The following is an 18,289-nucleotide window of genomic DNA, read 5'->3' as shown; positions in this document are numbered from 1 at the left end:
GCTAACTACCTATATTAAAAACAAACAAACAAACAAACAAACCTAACCAGTCACTCTTTAATAGAACAGAACAACAACAAAAAAGCAAAAATGTTTTCAGAGAATTAATGGCAAAAGAGAAGTGAACCCTGATGAAGAGATTATATTCTATATTAAGAGAGATAATATAGAAAATAAAATTATTGAAATGACCAGTAAGAGTTTCACAGAAATTTTAAAAATGACTAAAGCCACAAAATAACACAAGTTGTGATGAAAAATAAGTATCCCAAATAATAAATATTGAATAGAATTCATAACTATTATTATAATCAAATATATATTCATTTGTGGACAATAAGACAATGGATTCGTAATTTAGAATAAGCCATGACAATTCAATAGTTTGAAGATTATGTTTCCAATTAATGGTACTGGCACATTGCAAAAGAAATGCATCATGACCCTTATCTCACAGCTTTAACCACTTATGTAGAAATGAATACTAGATCTAAATGTAAGAGCTAAAAGTATCTAACTTCTATATGAAAACATAACAGAAAAACCTTGTTGACCTTGAGTTATGCAAAGATTTAACTTTTAAACAGGATCCACACACATTACAAAAATGAGAGACAGAGAGAGACAGAGAAAGGACAGGAGGAGGAAAAAAGAAGAAGTAACAATAGATGAATTATACTTTGACACATTTACTTGCATTTGCTTCTGCAACAATACCTGTTTTTTTTGATGGCCCCTCCTCTTCATCCTGAACTCTTGTGATGAAGTGTCCAAGATTCAGTCTCTCATTCTCTCCTTGTCTAACTACACATATTTTCTTGATCTTGTCTGACATAATTATTGTAATTTATATTATTCTAACTTTCAATTTTTATCTCTAGCTGGCATTGATCTCTCATTTCCAAATGTATATATCCCAGGGGAAGGGCACAGAGAGAAAGGAGTAGGAAGATTATTTAAAGAAATAGTGGGTGAGGGGCACCTGGGTAATTCAGTAGGTTAAGCATCTGACTTCAGCTTATGGTCTCACTGTTCATAAATTCAAGCCCTGCATTGGGCTCTGTGCTGACAATTTAGAGTCTGAAGCCTGCTTCAGATCCTGTGTTTCCCTCTCTCTCTGCCCCTCCCCACTCATGCTCTGTCTCTCTGTCTCTCTCTCAAAAGTAAATAGGGTGCCTGGGTGGCTCAGTTGGTTAAGCCTCAGACTTCAGCTCAGGTCATGATCTCATGGTTTGTGGGTTCGAGCCCTGCATCAGTCTCTGTGCTGACAGCTCAGAGCTTGGAGCCCACTTCCAATTCTGCGTCTCCTTCTCTCTCTGCCCCTCCCTCACTGCTCTGTCTCTCTCAAAAATGAATAAATGTTTAAAAAATGTTTTAAATGTAAATAAACATAAAAAAAGAAAAAAAGAGAGTGGCTGAAAACTTCCTAAACATGGATAGAAAGATGGACATCCAGATTCACAAAGTCCAAAGGATTTCAAATAAGAGGACCCAAAGAAATTTATATCAAGGCACATTATAGTCAAACTGTCAAAAAATCAGACAAAGACAACATTTTGAAAGCAGTAAGAGAAAAATGACTCATTATGTACAAGAGAGCCTCCATTGGACTATCAGTAGATATCTCAGTAGAAATCTCACAGGCCATAGTGAGTGGTAAGATACAGTAAATGTCTAATGGACATCTCCATTAGAATATTTAACATATATCAAAACTAAAATTTCTATTTTTCCCCTAAATCCACTAATAAATTCCTTATTTCAGTTGGTGACACTCCATCCCTTCAGATGTTGAAATAAAAAACTGTGGGGTCAATTCTCTGTTTCTATTTTACTAACACCTCATATCCAATCTATTAAGCAAATCCACAACTCTCTATCTTCCGGACAGTTCCATTTCAAGCACTTTAAACTCCTCCACTCCCACCCCATCAGCCCATAACTGAACTATTGAAAAAGTCTTCTATGTGGTCTCCCTGCTTCTAATCTTGTCTCCTTGTGTTCTATTCTGAACACTGAATCATATTATGTACATATATGCATGTGTACATATATAAGTATGGGTATGCATGCGTGTATATTCATATATACATTTATATATGTATTATATATGATATATAGTATACATAATGTCAAAGACTGTAATTCATTTCAAAATTCTACAATGGCTCTTTGTTTCATCCAGAAAAAGGCAAGTTACCTCCCTTACTCATCCTCTTCTACCCCAACCTTTCCATATTATTTGCTCCAGTTTCACTTTTCTTGAGCACAGCAATCACACTCTCGCCACAGAGACTTTGTGTTGGCTGTTTCTCCTTCAAACCTTTCTTTCACCAGATGCCCATTTCCTTTACTACAGTCATGTCTTTTCTAAAATAAATCTTTCAGTGGAGAAAGCCCTATTTTAAATACAAGCACACATTTGTTCATCTTAGCATCTCAATCCCCATTATACTACAAGATGTTTTATTTCTTCTTTTATTTAGTTCAAATCCTTTGTAATATATTATATTTATTTATCTTATTTATCTTGACTATTATATATTGCCTCTCTCCTCAGTAGAATGAAAATACCACAAAGCCAGGAAATTTTATCTGTTCGGTTTACTGAAGAACCCCAACCACGTCACACAGTATCTAATATGTAGGATACATTCAATTAAAAAAATTGTTAAATAAATGCATGTATTCAAACTGGTTTACTTGTATATATGCAGTAGTACTAAGTTCTGATTATTTCTTGTTGTTTTTTTCGTTGTTTTTTTTTTTTAACGTTCATTTATTATTGAGAGACAGAGAGAGACAAAGCATGAGTATGGGAGGGGCAGAGAGATGGGGAGACACAGAATCTGAAGCAGGCTCCGGGCTCTGAGCTGTTGGCATGAGCCCGATGCGAGGCTCGAACTCACAAACTGCGAGATCATGACCTGAGCCGAAGTTGTTTGCCTAACCGACTGAGCCACCCAGGTGCCCCTACCCCTTGTTCTGAGCACTATGTCAAAATTATTTTTTTCCAGATTAAAAGTACATAGAGTACATGGAAAGGATTCAATTTAAGAAGAAAAGAAAAGAAAAGAAAAGAAAAGAAAAGAAAAGAAAAGAAAAGAAAAGAAAAGAAAAGAAAAAAAGCAGATTATATATTTCAAAAATAGTACCTACCAACAGAATTAAAGTAAATATACTCATTTATTAAGGATGTGGAATGGTGACTTAAAATCAGTATTTGAGGTTAAGAAGCAAATTAGAAAAGGATAAAATGATCTTTCACCTCCAAAGTTACATTTCTAGTTTTTTCAATATAGTTATATTAAGTTATCTTAAGTATATATTCAATATATGTACTTAATATTCAGTAATTTTTATTTCAATTTCAATACACTAGCACAGGACATAACTAAGCAAACAATCTGCAGAAAAAATTATATTCATTTCTTTACAAAATGTCAACAACAGAATATCCTTCTGTCTTTCCAACTCTGTGACAGCCATGCCTCAGCTGTGCTACCACAATTACCACCACAGCAACAACAACAGCAAAATAAATAATAAAAGATGCACAAATTTAATCTCATTTCACATGAACTTCAGAGTAAACTAGAAGTTTGTTAGACTGGATGTTATTACTAATGTGACAGTTTATAGAAAAAAGAGACAAAGCCTATGATGAGGTCACATGGTTAGGATGTGTTGAAACTAAGACCCAAACCAGTCCTTTGCACTTGCCGAGGAGCACCCTGGCTTGCACAACTCTAAAGGGACAAACATTTCTTCTTTTCTGTTTTTGTCTTCGTACAAGGGGTCAAGAACATAAGTCTCCCTTTATTTCTAAAACTTAACTTGGGAGTTAAGATTGGTGAAAGACAAGTCTATTTTTGTTGTATGAATATCTACTGTGATATCAATTTTTAAATTTATAATCCATGTAATATCACTTTATTTCCTGATTTTAAATTCTGAAAATAATCCACATCTATAAATGCCAACATACATCATATTCCACATTTGTCAAATATCATCCATCTTTATTCTCCCAGGACTACCACAAGTGCCCAATAACTCTTACACGGACTACTCCGTGAGCCTTCTAACTGCCTTACCTTTTTCCCCAGCAAACCCCGAAAATCTGGTGAAGTCTGGTATGGAAGTGGTTTTTCAAGGAATCAATGCCTGAGAAACTATCTAAAGAAAAGGAATTACTTAGGACATCCACAAGGATCTTTTAATGTAAAGGTTACATGCTTGACCTGTGATTAGAACTGGCCAAAAATACAGAACCTCTTTAAGGTGTGAAATATACCCAAAGGAATACAAAACTTCTCATGTAATTTGAAAATGTCATGAGCGGCCCTATCCTTACAACATCATACAAATAAAACAAGAGATTTAAATTTGGTAAGGCCTAATGATAAATGAGGCCTAATGATAATGACAAGGTCTAATTCCTTTAGATTTCCTATTTAGTAAATTTGGTACATGTTTATCCAAGCAATATGCACAGTGAAAAAAAAGGTTTGTAACTCCTTTCATGTGTTTGAAGGCAACTTATTGTTATATCACAGACTGAGTTTATCACTATTTTAATAATAGCTTAAAACCTTAATATTTGGATAGTGCTGGTCTACCTTACAAGTATATTTCTATTTTCTCCTCACCATTATAATGCAGCTTTTATGTTTTTAATCACCCTACAAATCATAAAGTTACTGTGTATTTCTGAGCAGCTATATTGAAGTTGGTGGTGGATTAATTTTTTTTAATGTCAATTAAAAATTTGTAATGTTTTATAACATCTCATGTGTAGCAAATAAACTGATTGCTAAACATTGTGTCAGGTTTTCATAGGTTTGTGAGAAAATGCAATTCTTTTTTTTTTTTCAACTTTTTTTTTTTATTTATTTTTGGGACAGAGAGAGACAGAGCATGAACGGGGGAGGGGCAGAGAGAGAGGGAGACACAGAATCGGAAACAGGCTCCAGGCTCCGAGCCATCAGCCCAGAGCCTGACGCGGGGCTCGAACTCACAGACTGCGAGATCGTGACCTGGCTGAAGTCGGACGCTTAACCGACTGCGCCACCCAGGCGCCCCAGAAAATGCAATTCTTAAAAAAAAATAGGAAAACAAGAAAATTAAGACATGAATGAAATTGTACTTCTAGTCATTTAAGGCTTTTTATTATAATCAATATCTAGTAATTAACTTAAATAAATAATTAGTTATTTTTGAAACTGTCTAAATTCAGAATTACTATTGTAAAACAGGAAGGTATTTTAAATATTATCTTAAGGTTTTTATAATCTTCCAATGTGTAAAGTAGTTTCAAACAAATCTCTCTTGAATTTTATTATTCGTCTTTTATATAAAGAGACAGATTGGCTTTGACAGTTCTAGACGAGTGTGAATACAGTAATTTATAAGATACTTAATATTCCATAGCATTATGTCTTAAGAATGTAACCTTAAAAAAATCAATCCTTAAACCATGCAAACTTTCTTGTCATATTGAATAAAATCCCTATAAATTTATCATGTTAATGCATGTTTTCTATTATATTGTGAGAAACCACGATATTCAATTAAATGATAAAGATAATTGCTTAAACATATTTCCTACAATTCAAGGGGTAAATTTTATAGTATTTAGAGGAGTCTGTTTACAAACTGTAATGAACTCCAAGTAAATTTAATAATGATCATTCTCCTAATTATTCATCTTCAAAACAAAAATTTTATATGGTAATAGACATTCTTTTGGAAAGAACACATACCTTCAACTGGCAGAAAAATAATAAACATATGAAATAAATTTCAGATGTAAATTTGGATTTAATGGTTATTGGAAAAATCCAAGATCTCTATTTTACATTTCCATAATCAATATTAATTTTACTACAACAAATCATTATTATCTATATAATAACTATTGAATCATGGTAAGTGTTTAAGCTTCAAGTGTTTATATAAAAATTACTATTATAAAGTGAATTTAATCTTTCTGTATATATTCTTTCTGTTTATTTTAAAATACAATTTCATTATTTAGAATTATTTTACTAAACATCTATTCATTGTACATATAAATGTATATATACATATATATACATCATTATATACTCCATAATATATATGTGATATATATAAAGAATACATAAACTGTGTATGTGTGATGAGAATATCACTACATTATGGGAGAGAGCCAGGCTTACTAGAGGGGCTCTGAAGCTTAAAATGTCAAGTATGATGTGCAAGTAAGAAGGTGGAGCTAAAACAGGTAATGGACATCTATTGCAGTTGTGTGTGCCTTCATCCTTTCCCTATTCCCTTAAGGGGTGAGCCTCCATTGCTGTATGGGTGGTCTCTCAATTCCTCAGCCTCCTTCCCATTTATTCCTTCACAGGTGATTCCCCTCAGGAAGACCCTCAGAGAACCTGAACTCACACATAGGTTAATCGATCAGGTGGTGACAATTAAAAAGAACCAGAAGGAATGACACATTCAAGAAATGTAAGAGGTTAAGGATATTAATGTAAGACTAGAGGGAAAAGCATATGCAAATGCCATCCTGGCTCATGGTTGAAGAAAGTGGGGAAAAATATTAAAGACATAGGCAGTAGTAAGATGAAGCAAAATCTTATGGTCAATAAAGGCTGGTTGGATATTTTTTTCTCCTAAATGCAATGATAAATTCTCAAAAGCAAAAATTTATATGTGATTTATGTTTTGACAAGATCATCACACTGAAGGAAAGAATGAACTATTTTTATTTTTTTCTTTTTTTTAATTAAATGTTTATTCTTGAGAGAGAGAGAAAGAGAGACAGAAAGTGAGCAGGGAGGGGCAGAGAAAGAAGACAGAATCTGAAGCAGGCTCCAGGCTCTGAGTTGTCAGTACAGAGACCAATGCAGGGCTCAAACCCGTGAACTGTGAGATCATGACCTGAGGTTGGACAGTCAAACCGACTGAACCACCCAGGCACCCCCAAGAATGAACTATTTTTAAAAGTAGAGTCCAATACACACGGAGTGCACTTTTTTTTTTTTTTTTTACCTGTCCATATATTTCATCAACCTTTTAAGTTCCTACAAACAGCTTTCAGTTAAATACTGCTGCCAGGATCTGTAACTACCTTAAAAGATATCATGAAGAAAATGTCCTTAAAAAAAAAAGTCCTTATAATTTGAGTAGCAATGGAATGATTTTATTCTAATTTAATAATAACATTAAACTAATTTTAAAAAGTCATATGTAATCAATAATTTAGAATGTATTGACTGTATTTAATGGTATGAAGGAGGCTCCAAATCAATTTATAGGTACTCAATAAGAAAACTGGAAAATATACAATGTTCAATATAAAAATAGAACTACTTTGAACTCTATTCAATATGTCTTGGGCACAAACAGACTAGAGAGATATGAGATATATAAGCAAGAAATACTATTAAATATTTATGAAAAGCATTAAAGAAATAAATGAAGTGATTTAGGAAATTATATCTGTGATACTTAGGACTCTGACTCTGGTTAAGATCCAGAAAATCAAAACAATGTTATAAATATTTACTCTTCCAACTAACAATTCCTTCTTAGATGGAGGCTATAAATAAAATATAATAGCTAACATTTTCTGGAAACTTTATTAGGATTTATCTTCTGAGATATTTGTTTCTCCTTCTACTTTTCTGAAGTCATGACCACAAACTGTATAACCTGAAAAGTCTGTGTAGTCATTTTGGTTCTGGCTTCATAGCTAGTTTCCCTACCTGTAATCTTGCTCCCATGATATCTGCACTTCATAGAAAAGCAGTGAAAACAAATTTTTTAAACTTAAATCATATTAAACTTTGCATAAAATGTTCTAAAAATGTCCCATTACACTTATAAGAAAATAGAAGCACTTTACCCGTTTGCAAAACCCCACATGCTATGGCTCCTGCCTAACCTGCCAATCTATTATTTATTGGTTGTCTTTAATCATTCTGCTCCAGATATATTGACTTTCTTTCTTCTCCTCAGAATGATCACATTCTTTTCTTGGGAAATTGTTTTTCTTGACCAAAATGTCTCCTTTATAGCTGTTCAGGTATCTACTCAAAATGTCATATCCTGACATAGGCCTTATATATTAGTCTCTATTGCAAGATACCGAAGACCTACAGTACTGAGCTTAAAAAGTACTTATTTAGCTCATAGTCTATAGATCACTGAATTATTATGGACTCAGCTGGATGGTTCTTTATTTCTTTTGTTTGGACTCAATCACATATTTGCTGATAAGCTAACTTTTAGCTGGGCCTAAAAAGATGATTGGGTCATGAGTCTTTCATTTTCTATGCAGGCTCTTCAAAGCATACTTTTATGGCGGAAGCTGAGGTTGCACAATGAGAGTGAAAGCCTTGGCATGTATCCTATGTGAGGATATCCCATTAGCCAAAGTAAGTCAAATGGCCAAACCCAGAATCAACTACTGGAAGAACCAGACTCCATCACTCTAGTGAGACGATCACAATATATCAAAGGGCATGAATGCAGGGAGAAACCAAAGATTGCCACCACTAATGAAATTAATCTTCCACAGTTTGCCCTCTGGCCATAATTATTTACATCCTTTTTACTTGCAAAAAACTCATTCCCTACTAAGCCTATCAAAGCTCCATTTAATCAGGTCAAGCTCAAAGTATAGGCCCTCATGACCAAATTCAAGTCCAAATAAATCTCATCTTTATCTGGGGATGAGGAGCTAAAAAGGACACCCCCAGAAACTTAAAAGATGCAATGACAAGAGACAGGCAGAATAACCACACAGAATGTTTCATTTGAAATAGAGATGAAGAATGGATGGTATAGAGCAGTAGCTTGTCCACATCAACTTCCACATCCTGCTGGGATAGTGTTGTCTGCGATGCCTACTCTAGGAATGGTGAGTATCCTTTTAACAGACCCTGATTCTATTCCAGAAGACTGTTTTTTTTAATCCACTTTCTTTCATTTCTATTAACTTCACTTCCTTGGAGGTCATTTTTTTTTTTCTTTCCACTAGACTTCTTGGGTCCCTCTATAAAAGGTATTAAAGCATACTACAGAATTTTCTCAGCCTATTCCCTAGTAAAATCTTGGAGGTTCAGAGATTTGCTTTACTCCAGAATAAGCAAACTCAGTCCATTTTAGCTCAGGCTGTAGAAACCTTTTCATTATTATTTCCTGAAAAACCTTAAATTTTATTATTCACTGATTATAATCCAACCCATACAACAAAAGCCATACTCATAATTACTTTCTTGCTAAGCCTCCCTCTCTGGGTTTGTTTTTTGCTATTTTGAGACTAGGCTTCTGTGTGCTATGAACTAAAGCTTCCTAGAGGTTCTTTGGGGAAAGCTGAATGTGTCTAGGAGGCACTGCCTTAATTTAGTAAAAGGTCATTACAGAGATTCACACCTCAATGGTTGTGAGATCTGTACTCTGAGGCCATATCTTCTTTGAGAGTATTATACTCGCCCAGGGTAAGAAGCAATGTTATTATTCTAACTTAGGAAGTCTAGCCGTCACTTGCAAACTTCATACCACTTTTTCTGTTTTTCTTATGAGTACCCCTCTTTCTCATAATATTCAGTTAAAAGGAATCAGTTGTCTCTTCCAGTAGTTAGCTCGGAGACATTTTTTTTTTTTGACATTAAAAATTTATTATATAAAACTTTGTTAACTTACAGAAGAATATAATTTTATAAAATAGTCCACCATTACATAGTACAGGTACTACTATCTATGTGTTTTTAACACCGAACTTCTGACACCAAATGTATGTTCTTTTTTTTCCCCCACACCAACTAATTATGCAACTCTCCAGGTACCAACTGGATGTCCTATGAGTTAATTCAATTTTTTGACACTACCTCGAATTAGTTCAGACCCCACAGGTTAAGGGCTCAGTCTGAAAAGACTGCCCCTATTCAGCAAGAAATTTCAAGTCAGAGCGACCGAGGCTTTTGACCAATTGACTATTTCAGTCAAGGGTTTCCCATTACCCCCTCCTCAGGCTTGATAATTTGCTAGAACTTCTCACAGAACTCAGGACAGCACTTTATTTACATTTATTGACCTATTATAAAGGATACAACTCAAGAACAGCCAAACAGAAGAGATGTACAGGGAAGGTGGGAGTGCGGGGTTTTCCTTGCTCTCAGCTGGCACACCCTACTCTCAGCACCTCGACACACTCATCAACCAGAAACTCTTCAAACCCCATCATTCACAGTTTTTATGGAAGCTCCATTACTTTTCAGGGCATGGTTGATTAAATCACTGACCCCTGTTGATTAACTCCATCTCTAGCCTCTCTCTCCTCTCCTTAGGTTAGGATGTGGGGTGGCAAATTCCTTTAATCACATGATTTGTTCCTCTGGTAGCCAGTCCCCATCCCTGGAGCTATCTAGAAGCTAACTGAGTGTCACCTCATTAGCGTAAACTCAGATATGATTAAAGAAGCTTGTTATGAATAAGAAAAGATGTACCTCTCACATCTATCACTTAGGAAATTCCAAGGGTTTTAGACAATCTTGTGCCAGAAACAAGGAGTGAAGAATAAATATAAATCTCTTATTATGTTCCAATATCACAACAGGTTGGTAGTTTTCCTGGATGCATAGAGTATCGTGGTCATTTGGAATACTCTGGCAACCAACATAATATATTTCATTATATTTTATATTTAATATGTCAGCACTCCAATTGTACTGATTTCTGTATCAGAACTCTATTACCGCAAATACACTGTATAACAAACCACCTTCAAATATCAGTGGATTAAAACAATGAATTTGGCCTGTGTTTGGATGTGCAGTTCTCCCTATTCTGGGTTCAGTCACTCACATCTGTCAGGCAGGCAGTTTGCTGTCAGACTGGGTGACAGAATGATTTCTCCTTGCATTTATCATCCTCCAGCAGTGGGCCCCGGCATGTTCTCTAAGCAACGTAGCTTCAAAAGAAGCAAAGGACTCTACTTCTATGAAATAGGCTTTTATAATATTGGCCCAAACAAGTCAAATGTGTGAATTCAGAATCCTCAGATTCAAAAGATAGCAAAAGAGACTGTGTCTCCTCAGGGAGATGGCCTGCAAAGTCACATGGGGGATCTGGTTAAAGAGAGAGAAGAACCGGCACCAAAAATGCAATCAATCAATGACATCTTTCTTGACTGACTAAATTTAAGAGCTTCACATTCTTCGTAAAGGATAGTTAGCATTTCCAACTTTATTTCCTCAGAAGGCACTGCAATTCTGAACTTACCTGGTTTTAGACCTTAGAGTTTTTATTAAAACCAAACCTTTAGATCCAGGTGGTTCATTATTTCTGGATTCCCTCAGCAATTTAGTTCTTGTAACTAGGCCTTGTGGAATTGTTAAGGTTTGGATATGAGATGACGATGAACTGTACCAGAGAGTGCGAGAAGGGCCGAGCACTGCACTGTCTCAAGTCAAATGCCCTATGGAGACTGCAGAGACTAAAGTATAACTGTGATCAGAAAGAATCCCCTTCACAGTATAGTATTAGGGCGAGTGATCTTAGTGATGTAATACATAAGAGAGAGGTGGAAACTTGTTTAACGCATATAATTATAACTTAATTATAATATAACAATTTATAATTTCATACAATTATAATTTAAATCAGTGCACAATTGATGACAAGCTAACGGTTGTTTAGGTAGCTACTCAGCAGCGTGAGACCCTTTCATTTAACACTGTCAAAAATTTACTATAGGTATCATTGAATAAATTGATACACAGTGGAACCAAAATTACTGAACATTCACCTCAGATTACCAAATGAATAACAAACTAACAGAGATATTACTTTGAACTTCGAAGGGATTCCATAATAATTTAAAACTAGTAGAGATCCTGGGAAGATGGAGGTGTAGGAGGACACTGGGCTCACCGCGTGTCCTGCTGATCACTTAGATTCCACCTACACCTGCCTAAATAACCCAGAAAACCACCAGAAGACTAGCAGAACGGAGTCTCCAGAGCCAAGCACAGACGAGAGGCCCACGGAAGAGGGTAGGAAGGGCGGAGAGGCTGTGCCCAATACACGGACTGGCGGGAGGGAGCCGGGTTGGAGGTGCAGCCCACCGGCCAAACAGAGCCCCTGAGTCTGGCTTGCAAAAGCGGATGGGCCGGACAGAGTGTGTTCCCACAGCAAGCGGGACTTGACATCTGGAAGGTTATAAGCTAACAGCTCTGCTCTGAGAATGGGAGGGCTAGAGGACAAGGGGAGGGAGAGTTGTTGAGCCCTGGACGACAGAGCTCAGCTTGGCGGGGAACAAAGGCACTCGCCAGTGCCATCTCCCTCGCCCATCCCCCAGCCAAAATCCCAAAGGGAACCAGATCCTGCCAGGGAACTTGCTTGCACTGCGCAAACACCCAACACTGTGCTTCTGCGGATCCATCCCTCCAGTGGTGGGTCTGACTCCCTCCCAGTACCCCAGGACCCTCCTGAAGCGGATGTCCGACGGAAAAGCAAGCTGAGCCTGCCCCTCTCTCCCCTGTGCACCTTGCCATCCACCCCAGCTAATAGGCCAAATCCCCAGCACCACAAGACTGGAAGTGTGCAAGCAGCCCAGACGGGCCACGCCACCCCACAGTGAATCCCGCCCCTAGGAGAGGGGAAGAGAAGGCACACACCAGTCTGACTGTGGCCCCAGCGGTGGGCTGGGGGCAGACATCAGGTCTGACTGTGGCCCCGCCCACCAACGCATGTTATTCAAGACAGCACAGGGGAAGTGACCGGCAGTCCTGCACCACTCCAGGGACTATCCAAAATGATGAAACGAAAGAATTCCCCTCAGAAAAATGTCCAGGAAATAACAACAGCTAACGAACTGATAAAAAATGATTTAAATAATATAACAGAAAGTGAATTTAGAATAATAGTCATAAAATTAATAGCTGGGCTTGAAAACAGTATAAAGGACAGCAGAGAATCTATTGCTACAGAGATCAAGGGACTAAGGAACAGCCAGGAGGAGCTAAAACATGCTATCAACGAGCTGCAAAATAAAATGGAGACAACTACGGCTAGGATTGAAGAGGCAGAGGAGAGAATAGGTGAACTAGAAGATAAAATTATGGAAAAAGAAGAAGCTGAGAAAAAGAGATATAAAAAAATCCAGGAGTATGAGGGGAAAATTAGAGAACTAAGTGATGCACTAAAGAGAAATAATATATGCATAATTGGTATTCCAGAGGAGGAAGAGAGAGGGAAAGGTGCTGAAGGGGTACTTGAAGAAATAATAGCTGAGAACTTCCCTGAACTGGGGAAGAAAAAAGGCAGTGAAATCCAAGAGGCACAGAGAACTCCCTTCAGACGTAACTTGAATCGATCTTCTGCACAACATATCATAGTGAAACTGGCAAAATACAAGGACAAAGAGAAAATTCTGAAAGCAGCAAGAGATAAATGTGCTCTAACATATAAAGGCAGACCTATAAGACTCGTGACTGATCTCTCTACTGAAACTTGGCAGGCCAGAAAGGAATGGCAGGAGATCTTCAATGTGATGAACAGAAAAAAAATCCGCAGCCGAGAATCCTTTATCCAGCAAGTCTGTCATTTACAATAGAAGGAGAGATAAAGGTCTTCCCAAACAAACAAAAACTGAGGAATTCATCACCATTAAACCAGCCCTACATGAGATCCTAAGGGGGATCCTGTGAGACAAAGTACCAGAGACATCACTACAAGCATGAAACCTACGGACATCACAATAACTCTAAACCCATATCTTTCTATAATAACACTGAATGTAAATGGACTAAATGCGCCAACCAAAAGACATAGGGTATCAGAATGGATAAAAAAACAAGACCCATCTATTTGCTGTCTACAAGAGACTCATTTTAGATCTGAGGACACCTTCAGATTGAGAGTGAGGGGATGGAGAACTATTTATCATGCTACTGGAAGTCAAAAGAAAGCTGGAGTAGCCATACTTATATCAGACAAACTAGACTTTAAATTAAAGGCTATAAAAAGAGATGAAGAAGGGCATTATATAATAATGACAGGGTCTATCCATCAGGAAGAGCTAACAATTATAAATGTCTATGCGCTGAATACAGGAGCCCCCAAATATATAAAACAATTACTCATAAACATAAGCAACCTTATTGATAAGAATGTGGTTATTGCAGGGGAATTTAACACCCCACTTACAGAAATGGATAGATCATCTAGACACACGGTCAATAAAGAAACAAGGGCCCTGAATGATACATTGGATCAGATGAACTTGACAGATATATTTAGAACTCTGCATCCCAAAGCAACAGAATATACTTTCTTCTCGAGTGCACATGGAACATTCTCCAAGATAGATCACATATTAGGTCACAAAACAGCCCTTCATAAGTATACAAGAATTGAAATCATACCATGCATACTTTCAGACCACAATGCTATGAAGCTTGAAATCAACCACAGGAAAAAGTCTGGAAAACCTCCAAAAGCATGGAGGTAAAAGAACACCCTGCTAAAGAATGAATGGGTCAACCAGGCAATTAGAGGAGAAATTAAAAAATATATGGAAACAAATGAAAATGAAAATACAACAATCCAAATGCTTTGGGATGCAGCTAAGGCAGTCCTGAGAGGAAAATACATTGCAATCCAGGCCTATCTCAAGAAACAAGAAAAATCCCAAATACAAAACCTAACAGCACACCTAAAGGAAATAGAAGCAGAACAGCAAAGACAGCCTAAACCCAGCAGCAGAAGAGAAATTATAAAGATCAGAGCAGGAATAAACAATATAGAATCTAAAAACACTGTAGAGCAGATCAATGAAACCAAGAGTTGGTTTTTTGAAAAAATAAACAAAATTGATAAATCTTTAGCCCGGCTTCTCAAAAAGAAAAGGGAGAGGACCCAAATAGATAAAATCATGAGTGAAAATGGAATTATTACAACCAATCCCTCAGAAATACAAGCAATTATCAGGGAATACTATGAAAAATTATATGTCAACAAACTGGACAACCTGGAAGAAGTGGACAAATTCCTAAACACCCACACACTTCCAAAACTCAATCAGGAGGAAATAGAAAGCTTGAACAGACCCATAATCAGTGAAGAAATTGAATCAGTCATCAAAAATCTCCCAAAAAATGAGTCCAGGAGCAGATGGCTTCCCAGGGGAGTTCTACCAGATGTTTAAGGCAGAGATAATACCTATCCTTCTCAAGCTATTCCAAGAAATAGAAAGGAAGGAAAACTTCCAGACTCATTCTATGAAGCCAGTATTACTTTGATTCCTAAACCAGACAGAGACCCAGTAAAAAAAGAGAACTACAGGCCAATATCCCTGGTGAATATGGATGCAAAAATTCTCAATAAGATACTAGCAAATTGAATTCAACAGCATATAAAAAGCATTATTCACCATGATCAAGTGGGATTCATTCCTGGGAGGCAGGGCTGCTTCAACATTAGCAAATCAATCAATGTGATACATCACATTAATAAAAGAAATGATAAGAACTATATGATCCTGTCAATCGATGCAGAAAAGGCCTTTGACAAAATCCAGCACCCTTTCTTAATAAAAACCCTTGAGAAAGTCGGGATAGAAGGAACATACTTAAAGATCATAAAAGCCATTTATGAAAAGCGCACAGCTAACATCATCGTCAATGGGGAAAAACTGAGAGCTTTTTCCCTAAGATCAGGAACACGACAGGGATGCCCACTCTCACCGCTGTTGCTTAACATAGTGTTGGAAGTTCTAGCGTCAGCAATCAGACAACAAAAGGAAATCAAAGGCATCAAAATTGGCAGAGATGAAGTTAATCTTTCACTTTTTGCAGATGACATGATATTATACATGGAAAATCTGATAGACTCCACCAGAAGTCTGCTAGAACAGATACATGAATTTAGCAAACTTGCAGGATACAAAATCAATGTACAGAAATCAGTTGCATTCTTATACACTAATAATGAAGCAACAGAAAGACAAATAAAGAAACTGATCCCATTCACAATTGCACCAAGAAGCATCAAATACCTAGGGATAAATCTAACCAAAGATGTAAAAGATCTGTATGCTGAAAACTATAGAAAGCTTATGAAGGAAATTGAAGAAGATATTAAAAAAATGGAAAAAACATTCCATGCTCACGGATTGGAAGAATAAATGTTGTCAAAATGTCAATACTACCCAAAGCTATCTACACATTCAATGCAATCCCAATCAAAATTACACCAGCATTCTTCTCGAAACTAGAGCAAGCAATCCTAAAATTCATATGGAACCACAAAAGGCCCCGAATAGCCAAAGTAATTTTGAAGAAGAAGACCAAAGCTGGAGGCATCACAATCCCAGACTTTAGCCTCTACTACAAAGCTGTCATCATCAAGACAGCATGGTATTGGCACAAAAACAGACACATAGACCAATGGAATAGAATAGAAACCCCAGAACTAGACCCACAAATGTATGGCCAACTAATCTTTGACAAAGCAGGAAAGAATATCCAATGGAAAAAAGACAGTCTCTTTAACAAATGGTGCTGGGAGAACTGGACAACAACATGCAGAAGGTTGAAACTAGACCACTTTCTCACACCATTCACAAAAATAAACTCAAAATGGATTAAGGACCTGAATGTGAGACAGGAAACCATCAAAACCCTAGAGGAGAAAGCAGGAAAAGACCTCTCTGACCTCAGCCTTAGCAATCTCTTACTTGACACATCCCCAAAGGCAAGGGAATTAAAAGCAAAAATGAACTACTGGGACCTTAGGAAGATTAAAAGCTTCCGCACAGCAAAGGAGACAACCAACAAAACTGAAAGGCAACCAACGGAATGGGAAAAGATATTTGCAAATGACATATCGGACAAAGGGCTAGTATCCAAAATCTATTTATAGCTCACCAAACTCCACACCCGAAAAACAAATAACCCAGTGAAGAAATGGGCAGAAAACATGAATAGACACTTCTCTAAAGAAGACATCCGGATGGCCAACAGGCACATGAAAAGAATCTCAACGTCACTCCTCATCAGGGAAATACAAATCAAAACCACACTCAGATATCACCTCACGCCAGTCAGAGTGGCCAAAATGAAGAAATCAGGAGACTATAGATGCTGGAGAGGATGTGGAGAAACGGGAACCCTCTTGCACTGTTGGTGGGAATGCAAATTGGTGCAGCTGCTCTGGAAAGCAGTGTGGAGGTTTCTGAGAAAATTAAAAATAGACCTACCCTAGGACCCAGCAATAGCACTGCTAGGAATTTACCCAAGGGATACAGGAGTACTGATGCATAGGGGCACTTGTACCCCAATGTTTATAGCAGCACTCTCAACAATAGCCAAATTATGGAAAGAGCCTAAATGTCCATCAACTGATGAATGGATAAAGAAATTGTGGTTTATATACAAAATTATATACACGTGGCAATGAGAAAGAATGAAATATGGCCCTTTGTAGCAACATGGATCGAACTGAAGAGTGTTATGCTAAGTGAAATAAGCCATACAGAGAAGGACAGATACCATATAGTTTCACTCTTATGTGGATCCTGAGAAACTTAACAGAAACCCATGGGGGAGGGGAAGAAAAAAAAAAAAAGAGGTTAGAGTGGGAGAGAGCCAAAGCATAAGAGATGTTAAAAACTGAGAACAAACTGAGGGTTGATTGGGGTGGGAGGGAGGGGAGGGTGGGTGATGGGTATTGAGGAGGGCACATTTTGGGATGAGCACTGGGTGTTGTATGGAAACCAATTTGACAATAAACTTCATATATTGAAAAAAAATAAATAAAAAATAAAGGATAGTTAATAATTTAAAACATTTTTCTCCCTGGCGTCTAGAAATTACACTATTTTACCACTGAGGTCTCCAACCTAGCTAGACTGTTGCAGTTCCTGTTTCTGTTTTTCATAGGAATCAAACGCTGCATAAGATAAAGAAATTGAAGAACGGAAAATGTGATTTATTTATAGTTGCCCTTTCTTCTGTGTGTTTTTTAGTTTAATTTGGCTAACTATAGTGATATAGGAAATGTGAAAAAGTGAAAGAGTTGTCAGGATTACTTTCTAAATCAAACCGTTTTCTATAAATAGAGCTTATCGTCTGTATCTTTTTAAAAATACTTTCGTGTTATTGGTATTCCTAAATAAATGTGAATTCCTCAAGGAATAAAATGTTGCACTGCAAATATGGGGATATAGTAAAAATTTAATTAGCAAAAATATTGACATGCTTTCCATTGCAAATTCTAATGAGACTTA

This window comes from Panthera tigris, chromosome A1, assembly GCF_018350195.1.
Source record: "Panthera tigris isolate Pti1 chromosome A1, P.tigris_Pti1_mat1.1, whole genome shotgun sequence".
Taxonomy (NCBI): Eukaryota; Metazoa; Chordata; class Mammalia; order Carnivora; family Felidae; genus Panthera; species Panthera tigris.
Note: the sequence above shows the minus strand (reverse complement) of the source record.